The following is a 7,750-nucleotide window of genomic DNA, read 5'->3' on the forward strand; positions in this document are numbered from 1 at the left end:
ACCTGGTCGGTGGTTAAGGGAACGGTTTAGTAAGGTTCTTACCTTGTTTAGTGTATAGATCCTACAAGAACCTGGGTCAAGCTTACTAGGACCTCCATCAATACCACTTGGTATTGGATGGCGGCGGTGCGAACGACTTGATCCCCTCATATGTAAACTAATATTAATACATTAAACCAGCTACATGGGATTGTATCCCTGCTGACTCAAACCACTTAGCCGAGGGTAACGTCGCCTTCAAAAGAGGGGCCTACCACTTTACGCATTAATAACTTAATTAATTATCTTTCAATATTCTGACCCTTTGGGATTGTATCCTTGCTGACTCAAACCACTGGGTTCAGGGTAACGTCGCCTTCAAAAGAGGGGCCTACTACTATAATTAAGATAATCTCTTAAAAAGTGCAAAAGTGCGGAAATCATCAAAGGTTACATTAAAGGCGAGTCGGATCCAAGTGATTCATCTTGTCTATCTGTTTTTATTTTATTTTTATTTTCAGCATTTTAGTTTTATTTTTCATGTTTAAAACCTTTTCTAAAATTTTGGTTTGATTAGACGTTAAGGATAAACCGGTACTAAAAGCTCTTGTGTCCTTGGACGACCTTGGTATCTTACAAACGCTATATTACGCTCACGATGGGTGCACTTGCCCAGATGTGTGTTTAGTGTTAGTAGAATATCGTGTTTTATAAATTTAAAACTTGACTAAAGTGTAGGATGGACTTAAATTATTAGTAAAAACATATTACACTCGACACGCATCAAGTTTTTTGCGCCGTTGCCGGGGACACAAGGATTTTAAGAAAGTTAGGAATCAACGGCATACTCGTTTTTTCTTGTTTTTCTATTTTTTTTAGGATTTTCTAGATTTTCCAGCTTCTACAAACTTCAGCACGGGGCCGTGCCTGGTCGGACACGGGCCGTGCCCAGCATTCTTACTAGTAGTTTTTGTTTTCTGAGTTACAGAAAGGTGAACACGGGGCCGTGGTGGTGCAACACGGGGCCATGTTGAACCCTCCAGTAACTGGGATTCAGAAAGCAATCACTGTAACCACGACCACGGGCCGTGGTCAGCGACCACGGGGCCGTGGTGAGACTTCTGACCAACAATCTTTTTGTTTTTATCGCAGGACTTGGAACCCAGGCGCAACACCTGAACTTCCTACGCAGTGCATGAGCTCCAGTTCCAATAAAGACATAAAAGAGCCTCTAGACGAACCCGGACGCTTTCTGAGAAAAAAAACTTAAAGCTAAAATCCAAGAGAAAGTTTCGGGGGACCTACTTCCAATGGCGGATCAACGTACCCAAATGGATTACCTACGGCCCACGGTAGGTAATCTCGGCGCCGCTATCAATGCACCGAATGTCGATGCCAACAACTTCGAACTTCGGCCGCATTTGATTCAAATGCTCCAAAACTCCTTAACTTTCCATGGGCTTGCAGACAAAGATCCCTATTTACATATTACCAACTTTTTTGGAAATATGTGATACTTTTCGGATCAATGGGGCATCAAACGACGCCATCTGCCTCCCAATGTTCCCGTTTTCACTAAAAGACCGAGCTAAGGCTTGGCTTAACACCCTCCCAAGTGGTTTGGTAAACACTTGGGATAAACTAGCTCAAAAGTTTTTATATAAGTATTTCCCTCCTTCTAAAACGGCTAAATTAATGACTGAAATTAATACATACTCACAAGAGGATGGGGAATCCTTATATGAAACTTGGGAAAGGTTCAAGGAGCTACTAAGAAAATGCCCTCATCATGGTCTTGCGGTATGGCAACAAGTATCCACTTTCTATAATGGGTTGTTGCCACACACAAGACAGACACTCGACTCTAGCTCCGGGGGACTTCTAGGTAATTATCACCCAAATGAAATTTATAATCAAATTGAGGAAATTGCTAAAAACAATTTTCAATGGCACACTCCCCGAGGCACAAAATCTATTGCCCCGGGCACCCATAAGGTTGATGAGAGCACTTCTTTACAAGCCCAAATCGAGGCCCTCTCTTCAAAAATAAAAAGTTAGAAATGGCAAAAACGGCCTCGGTTATGTCTTGCGAAGGGCGTGGTGGGCCACATGAAAATTGGAGTTGTATGAAAGAAATGGATAATCAAATGGAAACGGTAAACTACATTGATAATAGACCTAGGCCATCGGGTCCTCCAACGGGTACCTACAACCAAGGATGGCGTAACCACCCTAACCTTGGTTGCAGAGAACCCGACAATAGTAGTAATCAACAAAACCAAAACCAACACACAAACTTTCAACAACCAAGAAATGAGTCACAAAATTTCTCTCAACAACAACAAGGGGGACGAGAGAGGCTTGAAGATACTATCTCACGCCTCATCTCCGACACTGAAAAGAAAAACTCGGATCGATTCCGACAAATGGAATCAAATTTTAGAAATCAACAAGCTAGAATTCAAAACATTGAAAAACAACTAAATCAACTAGCTCAAAATTTCTCCGAGAGACCACACGGCGCGTTACCCAGCAATACCGAGACCAACCCAAAGGAGCAAGTGCATCTCATAACATTAAGAAACCGTACCGTAAGTCACGCGGAGGCTCCGCTACCTCCAGTCGATAAAAGTCCACCCCTGCAAACCACGAACTCATCAACACCTCAAAAAGAAACAACTCCTCCGCCAAATCACGAACCTACCAAGAACCCCCCGGTGCCCTACCCCGATCGGTTACTTCGCCAAAAGACCGATGAGCAATTCACAAAATTTGTAAACTTGCTAAAACAATTGCACATCAATCTTCCATTTGTTGAAGTCCTCACCCAAATGCCTAAATATTCAAAATTTATGAGAGACTTCCTCAGTCACAAAAGGAAAATTGAAACATTGCAATTAGTTAATTTAAGTGAAGAATGCTCCGCCGTACTGCTCAATAAACTCCCACAAAAGAAAATCGACCCCGGAAGCTTCACCATCCCTTGTTCCATTAGGGGATCAACTATACGCAATGTGCTAGCCAACCTTGGGGCTAGCATCAATCTCATGCCCACATTGATGTTTGACCGACTCGGACTAGGTAAAACAAGCCCCACAAAGATGAGCATACAACTCGCCGATAGGTCTATCAAATATCCACAAGGTGTCGCCGAAAATCTATTGGTAAAAGTTGGAGACTTTGTCTTCACAACCGACTTTGTCATACTCGATATGGGGGAAGACACCGAAGTACCACTCATTTTAGGAAGACCATTCCTAGCCACCGCTCACGCAATGGTAGATATAAGTGGTGGGAAGCTAACATTGAGGGTCGGGGACAAAGAGAGGGAATTCGGGGTTGGGAAAAGAGTAGAAGACGACGACCCGGTCAACTACATGGATGTCATAGATTCAAGCTTGGATGATGCTCTCCGATGGTGCAACATGGGATGCAAAACATCCCACTTAGGTAACATATGACTGACTTTGGGTCTAGCCAAGGACCCTTATAAACGTGGCGCACCACGGAGGTATTCCGCGGAACTATCCTTAGTTTTAGTTTAGCTTAACTTTTATGTTTTCTAGTTTAGTTTTAATTTTCAGGAATAAAACACACTCGAGATGCTGGAGGTTACTAAGGGAACCTTGAACCCACACCCCATGCACAAAACCAGAGCCTCCCGAGAATCTTTCTTCAATACAGCAAGTTCACCACGGGGCCGTGCTCAGCACAACACGCCCCCGTGCCCGAGGTTCTACAGAAAACGCCCAGTTCAGGTAACTGGACACGGGGCTGTGTTCACTGAACACGCCCCCGTGCCCAGCCTTCTGTTTAATATGATACTAGCAATCTGAGCACGGGGCCGTGCCCGGACCAACACGGGCCCGTGGCAAGATGCCCAGTAACATAAAACTTTATTTTTAAACACCTTTTTACACATTCAATCAACCTAAAAACTTATTTTTGGGACACATTGAGGACAATGTGTAATTTAAGTGGGGGGGGGGGTGCTAAAACCTTGAATTTTGCAAGTCCTAATAACAAGTCTTACACAAAACTCTATTGGAACCGCTAATCACCCCAAATTTTCTCAAAAACTTTTTATTTTTTTTACTTGTCTTGGTTTAATTTGGGAATAACAAGTTCTAAAAAGGTTATATTTTTACAAATTTACAACCGATAGCATTGTGATAAAAAGAACCAACATAAGAAAATTATGAAACGGCATGACAAATCTAGTTAAAATTTGATTATATATACTTGATCACATTATAAACCCATTCCCACAATAAGTGAGTTTTGAGCCTTTATTGAGCATACAAGCATACATCCGTAAATTAAATGCTCATTTCTCGTTTCTTGTGTGAATAGCCGTTTAGTTTCTTACGACTCTAGAACTTGCCGCGATGATACATTCCTGGTTCTTACCAACTTAAACCCAAGTAAGTAAATGATAGAGGCATTAGGACTAACCCATTTTTCTTTCAACACCATTATTTTTCATTTTTTTATCACATACCCAAAATCCCCCTAATTAACCCATTTGAGCCTAAACCTTTTCAATTCTAAAACCACAAAACAAACACCCTTTACCCACAAAACTTTTTTTTAAACCCTTTATTTTAGTAAAAAGCTCGGTTTTCTCGTGACGTTCTTTATAAAAAAAATGAAGTCTAGCAATAAACAAACAAGTTCCTCAAAGAAATTTTGTTTGAAAATGCTTAGTTTGAATAAAAGTCATAAAAACAAAAACTTTTACGACGACCGACGCTTTTTACGCTTTTAGCCCTTTTTACTAACCACTAACCAAAAATCACCTACCTTTAACCCAAGCCTAACCCTTCCCCAAGTCCTCTTGATATTTACAAAGGTTTATAGTTAAAAAGGAGGAGGATTGATTGCTTGGCAAACATATGGTAGAAGTAAGTTCCATGCCAGTCTCGAGTGTTTCACAAAAATACATCTTCGGCCGAGTGTTGAGTGATCTCCCGTGAACTTGTATATAAATGGAATTTTAAGGAGGCATGTTATGCCCAAATAAGTAATTTCCCTTATGAAAAGTTCTAAATAAATCATAACGAATAAGATTGTAAATAACATAAAAATAAAGCCCAATAAAGATCTTGGATTCCCGACACTCAAGATAAGCCCAAACACTTCTCTTCTACCCATTCCATTTGGGTGTGTAAGCCATATAATAAAGAGTTTTGCTTGAGGACAAGCAAAGATTCAAGTGTGGGGGTATTTGATGTGTGTAAAATGCAACATATAAATTACATCAAACGAGACATAAAACTAACCCTTTTTAGTACTAATGTTGGAAAAAGTGTGCTTTTGTTTTCCTTTTGTATTTTCAGGACCAAACGAGCTTAAATGAACAAAAGGAACAACTATGCAGCAAAAACTAACATAAATACAAAGAAAATGAATAAACGTGGCATGCCCGACCCCTCGACAGCATCTCCCTAAGCAAAAACAAGAAACAGAAGGCTGACCACGGCCCGTGCCCAGCGGACACGGGGGCGTGGTCAGGTGTCTGCAGAACGTGACAAATTTGTAGAAGCTTCTATTCCCAGCACGGGGGCGTGCCCAACTCAGCACGGGGCGTGGTCAACGCTAAGATTCGCAGAATCTTGCAAATATTGATAGTACAGATACGCTTCTACACACGGGGCCATGTGGAGCCTAATGCAGACAATTGCAATTAATGAAGAAAGAGAAAGATGACGGCCACGGGGGCGTGTCCAGCGGACACGGGGCCATGGACAGGCTTCTGTTCAGGCTATAAATAGAGGTGCTATATTCACTTCAAAGGTATCCCTTGGCAAACCACCTCTCTCCCACTTCACCACCACTCCACCTCCACTACAAAACCCACATCCACGACCATCATCCATCATCCACCTTAGAGTGTATGTAGTAGCCTCGGTGTCACACCCCCAAATTACCACCTAGGGTATGTCCCTATTGGAGGTGCAACGATCCAACAAAGAGCCACCAATCATATCAAACACAAGTTATAATGTACTAAAATGCCCAATCGAAAGAAAATATATCGTTTGAAAAGTTAAACCAAAACCAAAGTAATGAGCGGAAGCATAAAAGTATAAATGTATGAATGTGTCGAAACCCATTCAATATAAATGTATATCATGACCACAACCACTCCAGCAGCATCAGACAGCAAGTTCCCAAGTTCCTTCAGTAATTACCTACAAGCATGTAAACAAGTGTGTCAGACTACGCTGGTGAGTTCAAGGTTTGTGTTTGTTTACCAAGTTGCGTTACCAGTCATGTGAGTAAAACAGTTTACAAAACGATATGTTGTTTGTTGTTAAGATGTTTGATGTTTCGATGTTTCGATGTTGTTATTACTCGAGTACCGAATGGCCATATGATATGTGATTGCCAACCCCAATGCCTCTATCAAAGCATTGGTCATGTTTTAAGGTAATTAGTTCACGCCCGTTCCCCTTGAACGTCGTGAGGGTGCCAAACCTAATAGCGCTATCAACTAATAACCCCCGTTGCCCTACAAGCAACGTGCCGGTAGATGTAGTGGTCTTACAGTGATAGAAAAACAGAGTACAATAACCAACATCCCGTTACCCATGCATTCCTCATCGGAACGTTACCCGTTAACCCTTCACTGGGATCCATGCTTGAGAAAAGAGCAATGAACTCACCTTAGGTTTGCTCGGTATGCTATCTATGTGTTAAACAGAAATGATCAACCGAATCCTATGATAGTTGCACATAGCAGTTAGTTCGCATACAAGCTTAGTGCGAATTATTTCACATGTATTCATCAGATAGTACATTAGTATTAAACAGATTGTGCAAGTAGTATCAGTCAATCAACAGTGTCCACGTCCCATAAAAGCATTTATCAATTCATGTCATCTACACTGTTATTCGCATAAATCACAAACACTACTCAACACATTGCAACTACTCGCATCCTGCTCATATCATCATTTTCCTAGCCAACATAATTCAGCTCATCATACATAATATTTCCTAACCATCTAATTACTATTATGAGCTCACAAGAGCAACATGTTACTGGCAGTTATGTCCATGCGTGTGGGTAGCCCACTGGGCCCAAGTGCAGTCTATTAACCCAACTAAATATTAATACTAGTTTCCCCACTTGAGTCGTGACAGTCACTTAAGCTTCAGTCCATAACAGCCCACTGGTACCTCACGGGTCCTCAACTTGCCATTGTACGGCCCAAAGACCAATGGAGTGGGCCTACTGTTTATCGGGTCCAAGTTATCATGTGAAGCCCAATTGTTTTGCAAATTCTTACTACCAATCTAACATTATATAAAACACACACATATCAAGTAACAGTCGAATGGATTCCTGATGTTAAATTAAACCTACCAACCCCACTATGCAATTAAAAGTCCTACTTAAAATCAGGTTATCATGGATTACCCTTAATGCCCCTTTCCCCAGCCCAATACCTGACCGGCCCAAACAGATGTGCATCAAATACAATTATTATGTCATTAATCCTTATACACAACGTAGTTTACCCTAAACAATCTTAAGCTTCGCTGATTAATATTTGCACCTAATACAAGTGTTAAATTCACTGATTAATACATATGGAACCTACAACAGGCCCGAACAACTAATCACCAAAATCTTGCCACATACAATTCATTCTACGTAACAACAATCACCCACTGTCAACATGTAACATACAAGATTAATTTCTTATTTATCAACCTCTAATGTGTGATTATTCAACATCGCATAATATCATCATACAATCTT

The 7,750-nt window shown here is 41.1% G+C and overlaps 1 non-coding gene across 1 annotated transcript; it reads right to left on the reverse strand.

Moving 5' to 3' along the window:
* Positions 1 to 1,668: 1,668 nt before the first annotated feature.
* On the reverse strand, positions 1,669 to 1,775 carry LOC118482813. The gene has a single exon (XR_004868882.1). It is a non-coding gene; the product is annotated as a small nucleolar RNA R71 (small nucleolar RNA).
* Positions 1,776 to 7,750: the final 5,975 nt, after the last annotated feature.

The sequence above is a fragment of the Helianthus annuus genome, chromosome 1, assembly GCF_002127325.2.
Source record: "Helianthus annuus cultivar XRQ/B chromosome 1, HanXRQr2.0-SUNRISE, whole genome shotgun sequence".
Taxonomy (NCBI): domain Eukaryota; kingdom Viridiplantae; phylum Streptophyta; class Magnoliopsida; order Asterales; family Asteraceae; genus Helianthus; species Helianthus annuus.